Below are 21,011 nucleotides of genomic sequence, written 5' to 3'. Positions count from 1 at the left end.
AATGTTTGTGTCGGCGCGATGCTCTGGGATTCCCTGCCTGACCATCGCCACCGATCCTTCTCTGCAGCCTTCCGAAATACAGCGCAGGAAATGTATCTCTGTGAAATCAGCTCCTGGACAGTAATACGGAAATTAGTTTGGCTGAGGGGTTATATCCATATCACAGAGCTTGGAGAATCAGTTTTCCGTAGTATCGTGGTTATCACGTTTGCCGAGCAGGCGAAAGGTTCCCGGTTCGAAACCGGGCGGGAGCATTTTGAAACCTTGTCCCCATTAAAAATGATTAAATATTTAACGATTCACATTGCTGAATGATGTGAACAAAGTCCATATCTCCCAGCCCTGTTCATGCAGTCCGCTGGGAGCAGGCGATGAATGCCAGCGTGATATTGGGGGTGAAGGCTGCTTCCAATACTGTCTCACACCCGGTGGGATCTGGCGGAGATTTGATAAGCCCAATCTATTTAACCAATAGATGAAACGGTGTTTGAGAAACATTCAAAAAATATAATAACATCCAGGATCCTGTCTTCAGAGTGCGTGGCGCAAAGGTCTGACTCCAGATCAAAAGGCTGCGTGTTCACATCACATCGGGGTCACTGTTTCTTTCACCACTCACATGAGACTGGATAATTCCCGAATGAAGATTTCAATTGCTTTTTCACACAAAACAAAACAGAAGTTTGGTCTAAACCCTGACTCAGTATACCTACCCAGTGGGAGGGAGGGGAGCGCCTGATACCCTCATTTATTTCATGCAACAAACTGACACGAATACTGGTATTGATTCAAAATCGACCTGCAGATGGACACACACAGAAAAAAGACAACCACAGAAACAGACAGCAACTACTTGTAGATATATATATATATATATATATATATATATATATATATATATATATATATCTGTATATAGCGCCTTTAACGTGGTCAGACGATTTAAGCTCGGTGAACTTCCTTCTGCTTTCTGAACTGTACTTGTCCATCCTTCAGAGGTCACGGGAAATATATTTTTTGCCTTTCGAAAAAAGACGCGAAAAGCAGAGATATGTTTTGTTTTCAACACCGCTGGTGAAATGGCCGGACTATCATAAATTAGGGGTCGCCTTTGAAACACTGAAAGGAGACTACCTAAAAATCACTGAGTGCAAATTTAAAATCACGGTCACTATTTATTTAGGGCTGAAAGAAATAACAATAAACATGGCATGATGTGGAGATACCGGTGATGGACTGGGGTTGACAATTGTAAACAATTTTACAACACCAAGTTATAGTCCAGCAATTTTATTTTAAATTCACAAGCTTTCGGAGGCTTCCTCCTTCCTCAGGTGAACGTTTGTTGGAAACGTTTGTCATTTCCAACAAACGTTCACCTGAGGAAGGAGGAAGCCTCCGAAAGCTTGTGAATTTAAAATAAATTTGCTGGACTATAACTTGGTGTTGTAAAATTGTTTACAATAAACATGGCAGTCAGCGTCCGCGGTGAGACGGTGTCGAACTTGTTTGCTGCGAAGTTCACCGCTGGGCTAAAGTTGAAGGACGCGAACCCACTCAATGTAAAGAATGAGCTCAGAACCAACAGGTCCCGTCAACGTCAAACACCTCCTTTCTTGATCAATGGAGGGAGCAGAGGCGTGTTCATCATCAGACGCCAGCAACTTTAAGAAATGGAACAGATAAAGGCACAGATGCAAGTTCCAAATCTTTTCAATGCAAAGTTATTTCACTTTATTTAAAGTGCGGTGAGGCTGAAAACGGGTCCCAGATGATTTGCGTTCACTCGTGACTTGTTTTCCAGTGTTTGTCCGCCAGGTTTGCAATTCAATTTGTGTTGGATATTGAAGATATTTCAGGATGATTGCACAACATACCATGTGTAAAGCAACCATCTTGATAACTTCAATCATCACACACTCTACATCGACGCTGCAGAGGCCCCAGCACCCCTTTCAATATTGTTTTTCTTAACTCACAGTTTTCAAAAGGGAATTGGATAAACGCTTGGATGGAAACATTTTCTGGGCTATGGGGAAACAGCAGGCGAGTGGGACTAACTGGAAAGCTCTTTCAGAGAGCTGGCACAGGCACGATGGGCCGAATGGCATCCGAATGGCGCTGTCCTATTCTATGATTCTGTTAATAGGTCAATTTCCACCTGTCACTAAGCCTCCCTAAATGGAGCGCAGTAATCGTGTCCCTGTGAACTGTGCTCCTGAACAGTAATACGGAAATTAGCGTGGCTGAGCGGTTTGAAACTCTGGTTCGGCTCCTAACAGGAAATTTCCTATCTAGCTTTGATTAGTTTATGAATTATCTCCCCCCTTTCGATCTTAAATGTCTTTATATATTTTTTTATCTCTTCTTCTCCTGTCATGCCCACAATATTAGTCTCCCTGTTAAATACTGAAGCAAAGTGATTATTTAATATTTCTGCCATTTCGCTGTCATTGCCTGTGAGTTTGTCGTGTGTATCCCTTAGTGGCCCTATTCCAATCCTAAATTTTCTTTGGCTGTTGATGTGTCCAGAATACTTCGCTTTTTTGACATTCCTTTTTGCCTTTCCAATAGTTCTTTAGACTTCTTTCCCAGTATTTTCACATTCCCCTCTCTCCTTTATTGTCTCGTGTGTGCCTTTTTCTTCAGTTTCAATTTTGTCCTTATTTCTTTATTCATCCCTGTTGTATCATTTCTGGCTAGTTTTTTCTTGCTTTTTCGTGGGATATATTTCTCCTGGACTCTATCGATCATCGTTTTAAATGTTTCCCACTGCTGTTCTATTTCTTTGTCCCGGTCATTAATATGTCAAACATTTCACCATTCAAAACTTCTCAAATCACATATGCATGACAAAGCCAGTTGCTTTTGTGGGTGGAGCAAATCAAATTGGCAGAAAAATCAGCTGCAGCCCAATCCACAAATAAAATATTTCCAGGTCTTGGTAAAAATCAGCAATGTCAGAAGTGGAATTCGAACCCACGCCTCCAGAAAAGACTGCAACCTGAACGCAGCGCCTTAGACCGCTCGGCCATTCTGACTACCGATACCATGCTTTATTCTCCATTATTTCTGCACTGTTGGCCAGTGATAGCAGCATGAAACTTAAAAATGGTCCTCGCCTAATGTGGGGCTTGAACCCACGATCCTGAGATTAATAGTCTCATGTTCTACCAACTGAGCTAGCCAGGCCTGAGTACTAATAACCGCCTTATCTGTTATTGCAGCAAGCAGGAGAAATTATTGGAATCAATTCTGAGGGACAGGATAAACTGTCACTTCGAAAGGCACGGACCAATCAAGGGCAGTCAGCATGGATTTGTTGAGGGGAGGTCGTGTCCAACTCACCTGATTGAATTTTTCGAGGAGATGACAAGGAGGATCGATGAGGGTAGCGCAATTGATGTAGTCTACATGGATTGTAGCAAGGCTTTTGAAAAATTCCCACATGGCAGATTGGTCGAAAAAGTAAAGGCCCATGGGATCCAAGGGAATGTGGCTTATTGGATCCAAAATTAGCTGAGTGGTAGAAAGCAAAGGGTAATGGTCAACGGGTGTTTTTGCGGCTGGAAGGCTGTTTCCAGTGGGGTGTCGCAGGGCTCGGTACTTGGTCCTTTGCTTTTTGTGGTGTACATTAACGATTTGGAGTTAAGCGGAGGGGGCATGATTGAGAAATTTGCGGTTGACATAAAAATAGGCCGTGTGGTTGATAGCGAGGAGGAAAGCTGTGGACTGTGGGGGTTCAGGCAATTTTCTGATAAAAAAAACACTCAATCTGTCTCTGAACTTATTTTGAACGAATACGTGTGTTTGACCCGGCACAGGCACGATGGGCCGAATGATCTCCTCTTGTGGACTAACATAATACCATGATACTAAGTGTTGTCAGATGGAAAAGCAACACATTCCAAATAAGAGCAGAGAGAGGAAACTAGTCTAACAGCATAACAGCACGGTGAGATATTGTATTTGAGAAGGATGAGGAGGGATAGTTTATCATGGTTGGAGTCACATAGGGTATCATTTGTGACTTTGATAAGGACCATTTCATGCTGCGACAGGGGCGGAAACCGAAATGGAGAGATTCAGCCCGGGCGCGGCCCCATCGTGTGCGGTGAGACGGAGGAGGGCGGGTGGAAGCAGCATAAAAGTTTAAAACGGTACTCGCCCAACGTGGGGCTCAAACCCACTACCCTGAGAGTTTTTAAAGTTAAGGGGGAGCAGCCACTGTCTGTGTCTCCAGCTGCAATGGAAAGAACACATTCCAAGTCCGAGCAGAGAGAGCACACCATTCAGCTACCCATTGTGTTACATACTATGCCATCGGTTTCCGTAGTGTAGCGGTTATCACGTTCGCTTTACACGCGAAAGGTCCCCAGTTCGATCCCGGGCGGAAACATTACGTTTGAACTTGGTCTCCACAAACAGACAGATCGATTTTCTTCTCCTGCCAAAAAGGGAGACAGTGGCTGTTGCCGTATTCTTTGTCACCTGCATATTTTACTTCATTAAACAGATAATTTTGAGTGAGAGAAAACTGATCCACAGTGACGCTCTTTTCAAGTTTTATTCCCTTCTCATCTGGAAGGATATATTGGCTTTGGACAGAGTGGCTTTTGAAAGGAGTTCGTCCGGTGGGATGGACAAACCTTTTCCAATGGTGGGGGACAAGGGAATACGAACCAACCATCCACCAAGTTCTCCCGAATTCTCCGGTTCAATGGGAAACCGGCCAACAAAAGCCCTTTCATTGACCGTGGAGGTTCAGACAATTTTCTGATAACAAAGCGCTCAATCCATTTCTCTTGTCTATTTCCCTATGTTTCCGGATACTGTCTGCATCTCTGCCCTGTGTTTATCTCACTATGTGTCCACCTGCAGGGTGGTTTTTGAACGAAGATGTGTGTTTGTCTTCTGTTATTTGCATTAAATAAATGAGGTCATCAGGTGCTTCCCTCCCGGCTCGAGGCAGACTTTCGAGCAGGGTTCTGTTAATTGTGAAGATGCAAAGAAAACTTGAATTGCAGAATTGTTCAAACCGGTTCTCAGGGAAAAAACTGCGACCCCGACATGATTTGAACCCGCAACTTTCTGATCTGGAGTCAGACGCGCTACCGTTGCGCCACGATGCCTGGTTATTTCAAGGGGTGTTTGTTTCTATCAATATTTGTCAAGCACCGCTTTAGAGCTCCCAGATTGGTGGAATGGGTTGGCTTTCAAATCCCCGCCCACTCCCACCGGATGTCAGGCAGCATCAGAAGGATCCTTCACCTGTCAGGGCAGCATGGCGCTCGCTTCCATCGCCTGCTGTCAGCGGACTGCAGCAAATCCAATTACATTCATCCTGCACCCAGAATTATCACATCACAGGAAAAGGATGTGGGAAACTGCTCAAGTTACAGAACAGGAGGGGAAACTTCTAAAAAACTCTTAGACTTTCGCTGTTTAGACTTCGATTAGAACTGCAAAAAAGAACGTGTGAAAATATAAACTGTGGGTGTGATGTTTCTGTCTGTCGGAAACTGCTCAAAATACATAACAGGACGGGAAACTTCTGAAAAACACGTGGACTTTCGATGTTTGGACTTTGGTTAGAACTGCAAAAGAGAACGTGTGAAAATATAAACTATGGGTGTGATGTTTATATATAAAGTGAATGTTAGCGGATTTCTCCCGTTACTGTCGCAACTATGGGTTGTTAATTCATCAACAATAACTTCCGCCAGATTTTAGCCCGAGTGGTTACAAAATAGCAAGTTTAGTAGATTGACTTACAACAGAGTTGTACCACAGCTGTCTTCAACATTACATTAAACAGGATTATTATTATAATATAACTGTCTACAGATTACATTAATGTCAAGCAATCAACACAACTTGACCTGTCTGTGAATCCAGATATATCAGACCTGACCTTTGCGGACTGCCTGCGACAATGGACTTCTGACTGACCCCTATTGAGAGGTCTATCATTTGAGAAGGGAGCATGCCCTATCTTTATACGATTCGGTTACATTGTTCTGTACGTAAACACCACTGATCTTAACTCATGATCGTAAACCATCCGACTTTGCTGACTTTCAGAAACCACCAAGGATTGCTTCATGTCTTCGTGTTTATTTAGCCTTTCTCCGTCATCACGTTTTATATGCTTATACTAGGTTAGTACAGCCTGGAGAACAGGTCTCCAGGACACCCAAGTTTCTGTGGACATCAACATTTAATAGTTTCTCACCATTTCAAAAATATACTGATTTTCTGTTCTTCCTAGCAAAGTGAATAACCTCACATTTCCCCACATTATGCTCCATCTGCCACCTTCTTGCCCACATACTAAAACTGTCTATATCCCTTTGCAGACTCTTTGTGTCCTCCTCACAGCTTACTTTCCCACCTAGCTTTGTATCATCAGCAAACTTGGATACGTTGAACTCGATCCCTTCATCAAGTCATTAAAATTCATCTATAGGTATGTAAATAGTAAACGGGTAGTAAGAGGAGGGGTAAGACCGATTAGGGACCAAAAAGGAGATCTACACATGAAGGCAAAGGGCATTGCTTAGGTACTAAATGAGTATTCTGCATCCGTCTTTACCGAGGAAGAAAATGCTGCCTAAATGACAGTAAAAGGGGAGGTAGTTGGGATACTGGATAGGGTGAAAATTGATAAAGAGGAGATACTAGAAAGGCTGGCTGTACTTAAAGTAGATAAGTCACATGGTCCGAATAGAATGCATCCTCGGTTGCTGAGGGAAGTAAGGGTGTAAATTATAGAGGTCCTGGCCATAACCTTTCAATCCTCCTTAGATACAGGGTTTGGTGCCAGAGAACTGGAGAATTGCAGATTTTACACCCTTGCTCAAAAAAGAGTGAAAGGATAAACGCAGCAATTACAGGCCAGTCAGTTTAATCAGGGTAGTGGGAAGCTTTTAGAAATGATAATCCGGGACAAAATCAATTGTCATTTGGACAAGAAAGCCACTGTGGATTTGTTAAAGGCAAATCGTGATTGAGTTTTCTGATTAGTTAACAGAGAGGGCTGATGAGGGCAATGTGGTTGATGTTTTGTATATGGCCTTTCAAAAGGCGTTTGATAAAGTGCCACAAAATAGTCTTGTCAAAAGGGGCGATAGTGGCTGCTTGCTTATTTTTTAAAAGCGCTTTATTTTATTTCACTCAACAGATAACTTTGAGTGAGCGAAAACTGATCCACAGTGACGCTTATTTCAAGTTTATACCCTTTGAATCTGAAAGGATATATTGGCCTTGGAAGGAGTGCAGCACAGATTCACCAGATTGTTACCAGGGTGCGATGCCTTAAATTATGAGAAGATGTTATATGAACTAGGCTTAAAATCACACAAGTCACACTGCAAGAAGTTTTCATTTTTCTTACATACATTAATGACCTGCACTTGGGTGTACAGGGTATAATTTCAAAGTTTGCAATGGCACGAAACTCGGGAATCGATCAAACAATGTGATGGATACTATCAGACTTCAGGAGGACATAGACAGCCTTGTGAAATGGACTTTATTAATAGGGGCATAGAGTAAAAAAGCAACAAAGTTATGACAAACGATTACAAAACACTGATTAAGCTGCAGCTGGAGTATTGTGTTCAATTCTGGGCACCGCACTTTAGGAAAGATGTCAAGGCCTTGGAGAGGGTGCAGAGGAGATTTACTAGAATGGTAACAGGGATGAGGGACTTCAGTTATATGGCGAGAATGGAGAATCTGGGATTATCCCCTTGGAGCAGAGAAGGTTAAGGGGAGATTTGACAGAAGTGTTCAAAATTATGAAAGGTTTTGATGGAGCAAATAAGGAGAAACTGTTTTCAGTGGCAGAAGGGTCGGTAACCAGAGGACACAGATTTCAGGTAATTGGCAAAAGAGCCAGAGGCGACATGAGGGAACATAATTTACACAGCGAGTTTTTATGATCTGGAATGCGCTGCCTGAAAGGCCGGTGGAAGCAGATTCAATAGTAACTTTCAAAACGGGATTGGATAAATACTTGAAAAGGAAAATAAATTGCAGGGCTTATGAGCAAAGAGCTTATGGGTGGTGAGACCATTGGATAGCACTTTCAAAGAGCTAGCACAGGCACGATGGGCCGAATGATCTCCTTCTGTTTTGTAACATGTTAAGTGTTGCTGGACGGAGAAGCAACACATTCCAAATCAGAACAGAGACAGGAGAGTAAGTCAGTTCACCATTGTTGTTAATTAAATAGTAGCAGTTTCCGTCGTGTAGCGGTGATCGGGTTTGCTCTAACACACGAAAGGTTCCAGAGCATAAATATTATGTTGAAACTTGCTCTCCATAAAAATCCAGGGAGGAGTTATTTTCTCCTGCCAAAAAAGGCGACAGTGGCTGCTCCCTTATTATTGAAAAGCTGTATCTTTTACTTCACGAAACTTTGAGTGAGAGAAAACTGATCCTCAGTGATGCTCATTTCAAGTTTTATTCCCTTTTATTCCAAAAGGGTATATTGGTCTTGAAAGGAGCGCAGCCCAGATTTACCAGAACGTTAGCAGGGCTCGAAGGGTTAAATTATGAGCAGCGGTTACACACTTGTATTCCCTGGAATATCGAAGGCTTTTTTGGATTTTGAGAGGTAGATAGACAAACCCTTTCCGCTGGTGAGGGAGTCTAAGACAATATCACAATGTCACAATCTCTGTTTAACGAGTGAAAACGGCCCTGCGCATCACTGTGAGTGTAAGCGACGAGTCTCAAGGTGCCGCGTCCTGTACAGTGAATGTCAAAACTTTTAAAAGTTGCAGAAAGTGTCAGGGGTTCAGATACACAAACCTCTAATGGGAATGAGATTTTGTCAGAGGTTGCAGCCTTCCCAACTTCTCTTGCCCTTTGTGAGGCACCTGTTCCGGTTTAAATTTACAAACTGGGTGAGTTGGTGATCACGGTACAGCAGACTCAGCGGTCCCGGGTGAGACAGTGAGAAAAATCAGCCCGGGCGCGGCCACAATGTGCGCGGTGACACTGCACTGGAGGTCAGGGGGGAGTCAGAGCTGGGGTTTGCCCCTGAAAGCAACAGAAACAGTTTAAAAGAGCACTCGCCCAGCGTTGGGCTCGAACCCACGACCCTGAGTTTAAGAGGCTCATGTGCTACCGAATGAGTTGGCCGGGCCTGGAAGTTGCAACCACTCTTGTCTGTCGTTTCAGTGAACTCGACCCTGGCTGTCCATATCATTGGCTGTGATTATCTCTGTGTCTCTGTCGACCTGCAGGTTGATATCGAACGAATCCGAGTGTTTGTCTTCTGTTTGTAACATTAAATAAAAGAGGGCATCACCCACTTCCCTCCCTGACACTGGAGAACAAGTGAGACAGACTTGTTATTGTGAAAACGCAAATAAATCATTAATTGCGGAATTTTACAGACTGTTATCAGCGCCAAAAGTAGCTTTACAATATATACACCCCAATAAATAAATAAATGATACAAATAATTCAATAATACATTTGTAAATAACAGAGTCACGAAACCAGAAATGTTATTTGTACCTAATGTAAACACTCCCAGATGTATTTGAAAATCTGCCATGGCTTCCCTGGTGGTCTTGCAGTTAGAATTCGGGACTTTCACAGCTGTGGCCTGGGTTCGATTCTTGGTTCGGGAATGTTGCTTTTCCAAAAAACAAACGCAAATTTTGTCGAATCATGGCAAATTTACCGCACAGAAGGAGGCCATTCTGCCCATCGCGTCCGCGCCGGCCGAAAATAAGCCACCCAGTCTAATCCCACTTTCCAGCACTCGGTCCGTAGCATTTTACGTTCCGCCACTTCAGGTGCATATCCAAGTATTATTTAAATGTAACGAGGGATTCCGCCTCTCCCACCCTTTCAGGCAGTGCGTTCCAGACACCCACCACCCTCTGGGTGAAAATAATTCTCCTCAGCTCCCCTCTAATCCTTCCACCAATCACTTTAAATCTATGCTCCCTGGTTATTGACCTCCCTGCAAAGGTAAATAGGTCCTTCCAATCGCCTCTATCAAGGCCCTTCATAATTTTGTACACCTCAATTAAATCACCCCTCAGACTCCTCCGTTGCAAAGAAAACAACCCCAGCCTATCCAATCTTTCCTCACAGCCAAAATTCTCCAGCCCTGGCAACCTCCTCGTAAATCTCCTCTGTCCACTCTCTAGTGCAATTACATCTTTTTTGACCAGTCTGCCAATTGGGACCTTGTCAAAAGCCTTGCTAAAATCTATGCGGACTACATCAAAGTACTCCAGGTGTGTTCTCAACAAAGCCCTATTTAATTGCAGCAAGACTTCCTTAGACTCCAACCTCCTTGCAAAAAGGCCAACATCCCATTTTTCTTCCTAATTGCTTGCTGTACCTGCATGTTAAATTTCTGTGATTTATTTACAAGTAAACCCAACTCCCTCTGAATACCAACATTTATTGGACTCTCACCTTTTGAAAAATATTCTGCTTTTCTATTCTTCCTACCAAAGTGGACAATTTCACATTTTCCCACCTTATACTCCAACTGCCACTTTCTTACCTAATCACTTAACCTGTCCACCTCCCTTTGCGTCCTCCTCACGGCTTCCTTTCCCATCTATCTCTTCATCATTAGCAAACTTGGATCCATTAAACTCGGTCCCCTCATCTAAGTCATTAATATAGAATGTGAACAGAAACTGCAATATAAATTGTCCGCCCAGGATCGAAAGCAGGGCCGTTCACGTGTAAAGCGAACTGGTAACCACTACACCACAAAAAAACCGCTGGTGACTGATACCGGACAGAGGGGAACTGACCAGTCACCTCTGTCTGCTCTGATTGGGACAATTTTACTTCTCTTTAAACAACATCTCTCCTGTCCCACACTAAAATCATGGAATAGAATCATAGAATATTACAGCACAGAAGGAGGCCATTCGGCCGTGTTGCCCTGCCTACTCTTTGAAAGAGCTGTCCAATGTAGTGCAAAAAACCCAGCCTTTTCCCCGTCACCTTGCAAATCAGTCCTCTTCAAGTACCTGTCCAATTGCCTTTTGAAAGTTCCTATGAAAGCTGCTTCCACCGCCCTTTCAGGGAGTGGCCACCAGATCGGAACAACCCTCTGTGTGAAAAAAAATCTCCTCATTTCCCCTCTAGTCCTAAAAGCTCTCAATCCTTCTCCACGAATGCCTTTTTACAAACATTTCATTCATCAAAACCACACAAGTTACATAGGAAAAAGTCTTCATTTTCAAGTAATTAACGTTCTGAAGGAGCTCCCTAATTTCCCTCCCCTAACCTTATGAATCAGATCATTCTCGTCTGGATCCTTTTCCACTTGAACCGGCCAACCCCCACCTCAGGAAGTAGCCATTCTGATTCTGTGACTGTGGCCAGCTTTGTTCTGGCAGTTGGTTTGACAGGGACCTCACACCGCACCCTCCTCCCGTGTTTTCTTCCACATCCGCAGATTGCGGCCGGGCCTGGACTGATTTTCTTTTCTCTGTCTCACCCGGGGCCGCTGAGTCTCCTACTCAGATCACAAACCAGCTCTCCTGCACCCGATCACCAACTCACCCAGTTTGTAAATTGAAACCGGAGCAAGTGCCTCGTCAGAGGGCAAGAGATGTAGGGGAGGAAGAAACCTCTGACAAAATCTCAGGCTCATCAGAGAGGTTTGTGTATCTGAACCCCGAATAACCTTCTGCTCTTTTAAAGTTTTGACCATTGCACATGACGCGGCACTTACAGACTCGTCTCTTGCACTGACAGTCAAGGAAGCGGAGGGTTCACTCGCGAAAGCAGCGCAAAAGTTTAAAACAGAATTTGCCCACAGTGGGGCGCTAACCCAGGACCGCTGAGATTAAGAGTCTCATGCTCGACCGACTGAGCTGGCCGAGCCTGCTGATACTTCTCCATTTGATCTATTATTGCAGCGAAGCGGCTGCTAGCTCCGCCCCAGGGGCTGAGCTTAGAATCGGAGAAGGATTCAACTCAGAAGCAGGCCACTCGGGCCATCGTGCCCGTGCCTTGTCCTACAAACCATGAACCTGAATTCCAAGGTGTGGAACGAAAGAGAACAACAAAATCCTTTACATTCGACCGTGGAGGTACTGGCAATTCTCTGAGAAACCGGTTTGTCTATTTCCCGGTGCTTGCCTGTCTCCCTGGCTGTGTTTAACTTTGTGCGTGTGGAGCTGCACGCTGATTTTGAATTAATAAGTGTGTTTGTGTATGTATCTTGCAATAAATAAATGAGGGAATCAGACGCTTCTCTCTCTGACACTGGGGAACTGGTGAGGCAGAATTCAGAATAGGGTTCTGTTTATTGTGAAAAAGTGAATGCAATATGAATTCCGGAATTATTCAGACTCCTACCAACGTTAAGAACAAGCGTGACCCCGATGTGATTTGAACACGCAACCTTGAATCAGACGCGCCGCTATTGCGCCTGGAGGTCGAATGGCAGGGACCATGATGTTGACCTTCATGAAAGATTCTCATGCACAGTTGAATTTATTTCAGATTACCAAATCCCCGCCCACTCCCACCGGGTGTCAGGCAGCCTCAGAAGCAGCCTTCACCTGTCCGCGGCAGCATGACTGCAGCAAATCCAATTACACACACCCGGCACGCAGAATCATCACAACACAGGAAAGGAACTGCTCAAAATGCACAACAGGACGGGCAGCATCTGAAGAAACGCTGAGACTTTCGGTGTGTGGACTTTGTTCAGGACTGCTAACAGGACGGTGTGCAAATTTAAACTATGGATGTCATGCTTCTTTATTAAGTGAGTGTTTATGTTATGTGTGCCATTCATAAATTTATTTTAATTATGTTTACAATATGATATATCTTGTTATAAATATATATGATTGCATCTGTGACACTTATAAATGCATTTGGGTGTAACTGTTTGGTGGTTATCATTATATCTCTGTGTATCTGTGTTATGTATTTGTGTGTAATAAAAAATAAGACATAGAGAAATAAATATCCCGAAAATACATTGACATTATATACACCCCAATAAATGAATAAATAATACAGATACATGTAAATACATTTGTAAGCAGCAGTCATGAAAGGCATTTACTTCTAATGGCTTAGGGATGAGCCGGTGGGCGTCAAAACCTGCCGTGGACGGAGACCGGGTTGGTTATTGCGGGAAGAGCAAATCAACTGGGCCCAAAAATCAACTGCAGCTCAAGCAACAAATAAAATTGGTTTAAAAATAACCGATGTTAGAAGTGGGGCTCGAACCCACGCCTCCAAAGAAGACTGCGACCTGAACGCAGCACCTTAGTCCGCTCGGCCATCCTGACTGATAATAAACTATCTGGAATCGTTGACTTTATTAATAGAGGCATAGAGTACTAATGCAAGGAACTTATGCTGAACCTTCATAAATCACTGGTTCGGCCCCAGCTGGACATCACACAATTCTGCCCACCACACTTTAGGAATGATGTCAAGGCCTTGGAGAGGGTGCAGAGGTGATTTACTAGAATGGTGCCAGGGATGAGGGACTTCAGTGAGGTGGAGAGACTGGAGAAGCTGGGGTTGTTCTCCTTGGAGCAGAGACGGTTGAGGGGAGATTTAACAGAGGTGTTCAAAATCATGAACGGTTTTGATAGAATAAATCAGGAGAAACTATTTCCAGTGCCAGAAAGGATGCTAACCAGAGGACACAGATTTAAGGTAATTGGCAACAGAGGTGAGATGAGGAGAATGTTTTTACACAGCGAGTTGTCATGATCTGGAATGCACTGCCTGAAAGGTTGGTGGAAACAGATTCAATAATAACATTCAAAGGGGAGCTGGATAAACAATTGAAGGGGAAGGTATTGCAGGGCGATGGGGACAGGGAAGGGGAGCGGGTCCAATTGAATCGCTCTTTCAAATATTTGGCACAGGCACGATGGGCCGAATGACCTCCTTCTATGATGTTGCCATGCTGTGATTCTATGTTATGGAGGATTTTCTGATGCAGTGGATATTCGGGGCAGAGGACCAAGTGGGGATTGAGCTCGACGGCAAGTGTATACAGTTCGTTCAAAGGACTGAAGCCGATGGTTTCATTCTTCCCGTCGTTCAGCCGCAGGAAATTACTCGGCCATGCAGGCGACTTCTTTTGTCTTCATTCATGGGATGTGGGTGTCAATGGCAAGGTCAGCATTTATTGCCCATCCGTAATTGCTCTTGAGAAGGTGCTGTTGAGCCGCCTTCGTGAACTGCACCTTTCATTGACTGTGTCATTGACATTTTCTGGATAGAGAGAAACTATTTCCGCTGGTTGGGGATTCTAGGACTCGGGGGCACAGTCCAAAAATTAGAGCCAGACCTTTCAGGAGTGAGATTAGAAAACACTTCTACACACAAAAGATGGAAGAAGTTTGGAACTCTCTTCCCCTAACGGCAATTACTCCCTGGAGAGTAGGAGGTTTAGGGATGATCTGAAAGAAGTCTATAAAATAATGAGGGGCATAGATAAGGTAGATAGTCAAAATATTTTCCCAAAGGTAGGGGAGTCTATAACGAGGGGGCATAGATTTAAGGTGAGAGGGGAGAGATACAAAAGCGTCCAGAGGAGCATTTTTTTCACTCAAAGGGTGGTGAGTGTCTGGAACGAGCTGCCAGAGGCAGTAATAGAGGCGGGTACAATTTTGTCTTTTAAAAAGCATTTGGACAGTTACATGGGTAAGATGTGTATAGAGGGATATTGGCCAAGTGCAGGCAATTGGGACGAGCTTAGTGGTATAAGCTGGGCGACATGGACATGTTGGGCCGAAGGGCCTGTTTCCATGTTGTAAACTTCTATGATTCTATGAATTGATATTTGCTTAATTGCTAATTTTAAATCTGAGACAGATAGCTTTTTGCCAACTGAAGGTATTAAGGGATATGGGCTAAAGGCAGGTATATGGAGTTAGATCACAGATCAGCCATGGTCATATCAAATGGCGGAGCAGGCTCGAGGGGCTGAATGGCCGACTCCTATGCCGATGGTGCATTTCCCCAAATTTCTGTTCTCTCCATAGTTGTTGAATGACCGCCTTGTGCTTCCAGCATATTTTCGTTCAAAGCTCGGTTTAGGGATGAGCCGGTGGGCGTCAAAACGTGCCGTGGACGGAGACCGGGTTGGTTATTGCGGGAAGAGTAAATAAACTGGGCCGAAAAATCAACCGCAGCTCAAGCATCAAATAAAATAGGAGTCAAAATAACCAATATCAGATTGACGTGTTGTTATTCAAAGGTACGCCCTGCTGGTGAGCAGAGGCAAGTGCTCGAGCAAAACAGCCGTTTTCGGGCAGACACAAAAAGCTTTCAGGTTTCAGAAAGGAAAGGAGGTCTCCTGTGCCTCAGCGCCAACATGTTAAGCTTTTGGCTGTCTGTAAAGTAAAGAAAACGGCCTTGAGCTAATTTCTGCTTACTCCAAAAGCACGTTCGCTAGTTCCAACCAGAAACCTAAGGATGACTTTTATCTGATAATTGTATTGCAGTCCTCCGCTGCACCAGCTGAACGATCGAAGGGAAGCAGCCAAGATTGCTCTCTTTGGTAAATGTTCACTGTGCGCCTTTTGACACTCCCGGACTCGTGGAGTCACGTGTGCATGACCGAGACTGACTCTTTTCCTGCTCAGACCGCAGCGCTGTGGCAGTGTGAGCTGCTACTTTCTCTGCACACCCTCGGCCAGTGGAGCAGTGGATATCGTGTCTAATGACAAATCAGAAGATTGTCTGGACAACTCCTACCGGACTGGATTGTTTTTGCCAACTGTCCATTACTTTATGACTATAGATAGCTTGCAAACTTACCTTATTGGTAATGCTGCCTGGCAGTCTCCACCTTTCATGCGCTTTTCACACAGCAGGGAGTGCATTAGTTTTATTCACTTTGTAAATCCTGAGTTCAATCCATAGAAAAGATATCAGGACCTGTCAAGCTTTTTTCCATGTCTCACTTCATCTTTCCATCTTTGCTAAACACCAAAATCAAAAACTTTTGCTCGCTGCAGCACACCAAAACATTTGCTGCTCCTTGACCTCTCTTTATCGAAGCTGAGGATTGACGTGGGTTCTGGATTTGCTGAGAACTGACACCATTTTCGTTTCGGGACAATTCCCCAAGGTAAAAAAGTGAGTGGAGAATGCGGGCATCGATCCCGCTACTTCTCGCATGCAAAGCGAGCGCTCTACCATTTGAGCTAATTACCCTGCTTGAAGAGTCCAATTGCCCTTCACAATAGTCGCTTCACACTCGCCTGCAAGCAGCGCCACGAATTGCCACCTCCCTGAATTTTTTCAATGCTTTGCTCCAATCCGCGGTATCGAGTATTCGCAAGTGAGCAACAGCAGAACGGGAAGGCACAGTAATCGTGAATGATGCCGAGAAGAGCCCGAGCCTGCGGAACGCAGACGAGGTAATCGGAAAAGAACAGCAGCCCGAGCTTGAGGAAACAGCGAGAGCTCTGTCTGTCTGTCGGTCTGACTGACTGATGGAAGGCTAATTTGCCTGCAAGTGAGTGCGGTTTGACGTGTTGTTATTCAAAGCTACGCCCTGCTGGTGAGCAGAGGCAAGTGCTCGAGCAAAACAGCCGTTTTCGTGCAGACACAAAAAGCTTTTGGTTTCAGAAAGGAAAGGAGGTCTCCTGTGCCTCAGCGCCAACATGTTAAGCTGTAGGCTGTCTGTAAAATAAAGAAAACGGCCTTGAGCTAATTTCTGCTTACTCCAAAAGCACGTTCGCTCGTTCCAACCAGAAAGCTAAGGATGACTTTTATCTGTTAATACTATTACAGTCCTCCGCTGTACCAGCTGAACGATCGAAGGGAAGCAGCAAAGATTGCTCTCTTTCGTAAATGTTCACTGTGCGCCTTTTGACACTCCAGGACTCGTGGAGTCACATGTGCATGACCGAGACTGACTCGGTTCCTGCTCATAGCGCATCGTTGTGGCAGTGTGAGCTACTACTTTCTCTGCACACCCGAGGCGAATGCAGCAGTGAATACCGTGTCTAATGACAAATCAGAAGATTGTCTGGTCAACTCCAACCTAACTGCATTGTTTTTGCGAACTGTCCATTACCTTATGACTTTTGATAGCTTGCAAACTGACCTAATTGGAAGTGCTGCCTGGCAGTCTCCACCGTTCGTGCGCTTTTAACACAGCAGGAAATGCATTAGGTTTATTCACTTTGTGAAACCTGAGTTCAATCCGCAAAAAAGATACCAGGACCCATGAAGCTTTTTTCCATGTCTCACTTCATCTTTCCATCTTTGCGAAACACGAAAATCAAAAACTTTTGCTTACTGCAGCACACCAAAAGATTTATTACCCCTTGACCTCTCTTTATCGAAGCTTAGGATTCACGTGGGTTATGGATTTGCTGAAAACTGACACCCTTTTTGTTTCGGGACAATTCCCCAAGGTAAAAAAGTGAGTGGAGAATGCGGGCATCGATCCCGCTATTTCTCGCATGCTCAGCGAGCACTCTACCATTTGAGCTAATTCCCCAGTTGCGGCCGTGAATTTGCCCTTCACAATAATCGCTTAACATTCGTCTCCAGGCAACGCCGCGAATTGCCCCTTCCCTGAATGCATTCAATACTTTGCTCCAATCCGCGGTATCGAGTGTTCGCAATTGAGCAACAGCAGAACGGGAAGGCACAGTCATCGTGAATGATGCTGAGAAGAGCCCGAGCCTGCGGAAGGCATACGAGGTCATCGGAAAAGAACAGCCGCCCGAGTTTGAGGAAACAGTGAGAGCTCTGTCTGACTGACGAATGGAAGGCTTATTTGCCTGAAAGTGAGCGCGGTTTGACGCGTTGTTACTCAAAGGCACTCCCTGCTGGTGAGCAGAAGCAAGTGCTCGAGCAAAACAGCCGTTTTCGGGGAGACACAAAAAGCTTTCAGGTTTCAGAAAGGAAAGGAGGTCTCCTGTGCCTCAGCGCCAACATGTTAATCTTTTGGCTGTCTGTAAAGTAATGAAAACGGCATTGAGCTAATTTCTGCTTACTCCAAAAGCACGTTCGCTAGTTCAAACCAGAAACCTAAGGATGACTTTTATCTGTTAATTGTATTGCTGTCCTCCGCTGTACAAGCTGAACGATCGAAGGGAAGCAGCAAAGATTGCTCTCTTTGGTCAATATTCACTGTGCGCCTTTTGACACTCCCGGACTCGTGGAGTCACGTGTGCATGACCGAGACTGACTCATTTCCTGCTCATGCCGCAGCGCTGTGGGAGTGTGAGCTGCTACTTTCTCTGCACACCGTGGAGCAGTGGATATCGTGTCTAATGACAAATCAGAAGATTGTCTGGACAACTCCTACCGGACTGGATTGTTTTTGCCAACTGTCCATTACTTTATGACTTTAGATAGCTTGCAAACTAACCTAATTGGCAGTGCTGCCTGGCAGTCTCCACCGTTCGTGCGCTTTTCACACAGCAGAGAGTGCATTAGTTTTATTAACTTTGTAAATCCTGAGTTCAATTCACAGAAAAGATACCAGGACCTGTGAAGCTTTTTTCCATGTCTCACTTCATCTTTCCATCTTTGCTAAATACCATAATCAAAAACTTTTGCTTACTGCAGCACACCAAAAGATTTGCTGCTCTTTGATCTCTATTTATCGAAGCTGAGGATTGACGTCGGTTCTGGATTTGCTGAAAACTGACACCATTTTTGTTTCGGGACAATTGCCCAAGGTAAAAAAGTGAGTGGACAATGCGGGCATCGATCTCGCTACTTTTCGCATGCTTAGCGAGCGCTCGAGCAAAACAGCCGTTTTCGGACAGACACAAAAAGCTTTTGGTTTCAGACAGGAAAGGAGGTTTCCTGTGCCTCAGCGCCAACATGTTAAGCTTTTGGCTGTCTGTAAAGTAAAGAAAACGGCCTTGAGCTAATTTCTGCTTACTCCAAAAGCACGTTCGCTAGTTCCAACCAGAAACCTAAGGATGACTTTTCTCTGTTAATTGTATTGCAGTCCTCCGCTGTACCAGCTGAACGATCGAAGGGAAGCAACAAAGATTGCTCTCTTTGGTCAATATTCACTGTGCGCCTTTTGACACTCCCGGACTCGTGGAGTCACGTGTGCATGACCGAGACTGACTCGGTTCCTGCAAATACCGCAGCGCTGTGGGAGTATGAGCTGCTACTTTCTCTGCACAACCTCGGCCAGTGGAGCAGTGGATATCGTGTCTCATGACAAATCAGAAGATTGTCTGGTCAACTCCAACCTGACTGGATTGTTTTTGCAAACTGTCCATGACTTTATGAATTTAGATAGCTTGTAAACTGACCAAATTGTCAGTGCTGCCTGGCAGTCTCCACCGTTCGTGCGCTCCTCACACAACAGCGAATTCATCAGTTTTATTATCTTTGGAAATGCTGAGTTCAAACCACAGAAAAAATATCAGGACCTGTGAAGCTTTTTCCATGTCTCACTTCATCTTTCCATCTTTGTTAAACACAAAAATCAAAAACTTTTGCTTACTGCAGCGCACCAAATGATTTATTGCCCCTTGAGTTCTCTTTGTCCAAGCTTCGGCTTTCCGTGGGTCATGGATTTGATGAAAACTGACACCATTTTTGTTTCGGGACAACACCCCAAGATGAAGAAGTGAGGGAAAATGCAGGCATCGATCCCGCTATTTCTGGCATGTTAAGCAAGCGCTCTGCTATTTGAGTTAATCCCCCAGTTGTTAATCGAACCTTGCCCTTCACAATGGTCACTTTACACTCGCCTCCAAGCAGCCTTCGAGACATGCAGCAACGCAAAATCGTCGAGCAGAAATTGATCGCCAAGTTCCGCACCCATGAGCACGGCCTCAGCCGGGATCTTGGGTTTATGTCACGCTGCACGTAACCCCACCAGCGAAAATAAGTTCTCTGTTATTAATACAAAGGGTCATTCTCTGTCTTTCTCTTCCTTTCGGAAGTTTCTCTCTCTCTCTCTCTCTGTCTTTTGTTCTGGCCGTTTGCATATTCGGTGGTCCTGGAGGTTACATCTATCTGTCTGAACACGTTGATTGCCTTGACAACGGGCAGTTGGAAAGATTATCTGTAATCACCAGGTATTGTTCTCTGACTATAAATGCGGTAACCTTCCATGGAATCCCACACTCACCTGACGAAGGAGAAGGCCTCCGAAAGCTTGTGATTTTCAAATAAAACAGTTGGACTATAACTTGGTGTTGTAAGATTCCTTACATTTGTCAACCCCAGTTCATCACCGGCATCTCCACATCATAAATTATTGTCGTCAGCAAACTTGGAAATAAAACTCTCAACATAAGAACATAAGAAATAGCAGCAGAATAGGCCATATGGCCCATCGAGCCTGCTCCGCCATTCAATAAGATCCTGGCTGATCTACGATCTCATCTCCACTTTCCCGCACGATCCCCATATCCCTTGATTCCCCGAGAGTCCAAAAATCTATCGATCTCAGCTTTGAATAAAACTCAACGACTGAGCACCCACAGCCCTCTGGGGTGTATAGAATTCCAAAGATTCACAATCCTTTGAGTGAAGAAATGTTTCCTCATGTCGGTCCGAATTGGCCGACCCCTTATCTTGAGACGATGAGCTTCAGTTCTTGACTCTCCAGCCAGGGGAATCAGACTCTTAACATCTACACTGTCAAGCCGTCTAAGAATTTTATACATTTCAATGCGATCACCTCTCATTCTTCTAAACTCCACCGAAAATTGGCCAATTTTACACAATATTTCCTCATACTACAATTGCAGCAAGACCTTCTTACTCTCATATTCCAACACCCTGACAATAAAGGCTAACATATCATTTCCCTTCCTCACTCTCATTCGACCCTTGGTAAATCAGTATTTCCAGCATGTTTTTCCTCTTTTGCTTCTTTCGGGAAAAGAAATGAAGGTTGAAAATATTTTACTATAATTGCACCCGAAGATGTTTTGGAAACAATATCCAACTGAACTGCATGAAATTCGATTGTAAACTTCACAGTTTCTGATGGAAATAAACTAATAAGAACACTCAAT

The 21,011-nt window shown here is 44.4% G+C and overlaps 4 non-coding genes across 4 annotated transcripts; 1 reads left to right on the top strand and 3 right to left on the bottom strand.

The window, feature by feature from the left end:
- Window positions 1–2,958: 2,958 nt before the first annotated feature.
- On the bottom strand, window positions 2,959–3,041 carry trnal-cag (transfer RNA leucine (anticodon CAG)). Its single transcript has one exon. It is a non-coding gene; the product is annotated as a tRNA-Leu (tRNA).
- Window positions 3,042–3,119: 78 nt separating this feature from the next.
- On the bottom strand, window positions 3,120–3,192 carry trnan-auu (transfer RNA asparagine (anticodon AUU)). The gene has a single exon. It is a non-coding gene; the product is annotated as a tRNA-Asn (tRNA).
- A 1,134-nt stretch (window positions 3,193–4,326) lies between these two features.
- On the top strand, window positions 4,327–4,399 carry trnav-uac (transfer RNA valine (anticodon UAC)). The gene has a single exon. It is a non-coding gene; the product is annotated as a tRNA-Val (tRNA).
- An 8,831-nt stretch (window positions 4,400–13,230) lies between these two features.
- trnal-cag (transfer RNA leucine (anticodon CAG)) lies at window positions 13,231–13,313 on the bottom strand. Its single transcript has one exon. It is a non-coding gene; the product is annotated as a tRNA-Leu (tRNA).
- Window positions 13,314–21,011: the final 7,698 nt, after the last annotated feature.

The sequence above is a fragment of the Heptranchias perlo genome, unplaced genomic scaffold (assembly GCF_035084215.1).
Source record: "Heptranchias perlo isolate sHepPer1 unplaced genomic scaffold, sHepPer1.hap1 HAP1_SCAFFOLD_50, whole genome shotgun sequence".
Lineage (NCBI taxonomy): Eukaryota > Metazoa > Chordata > Chondrichthyes > Hexanchiformes > Hexanchidae > Heptranchias > Heptranchias perlo.
Note: the sequence above shows the minus strand (reverse complement) of the source record. Positions and strands in the feature narration are given on the sequence as shown.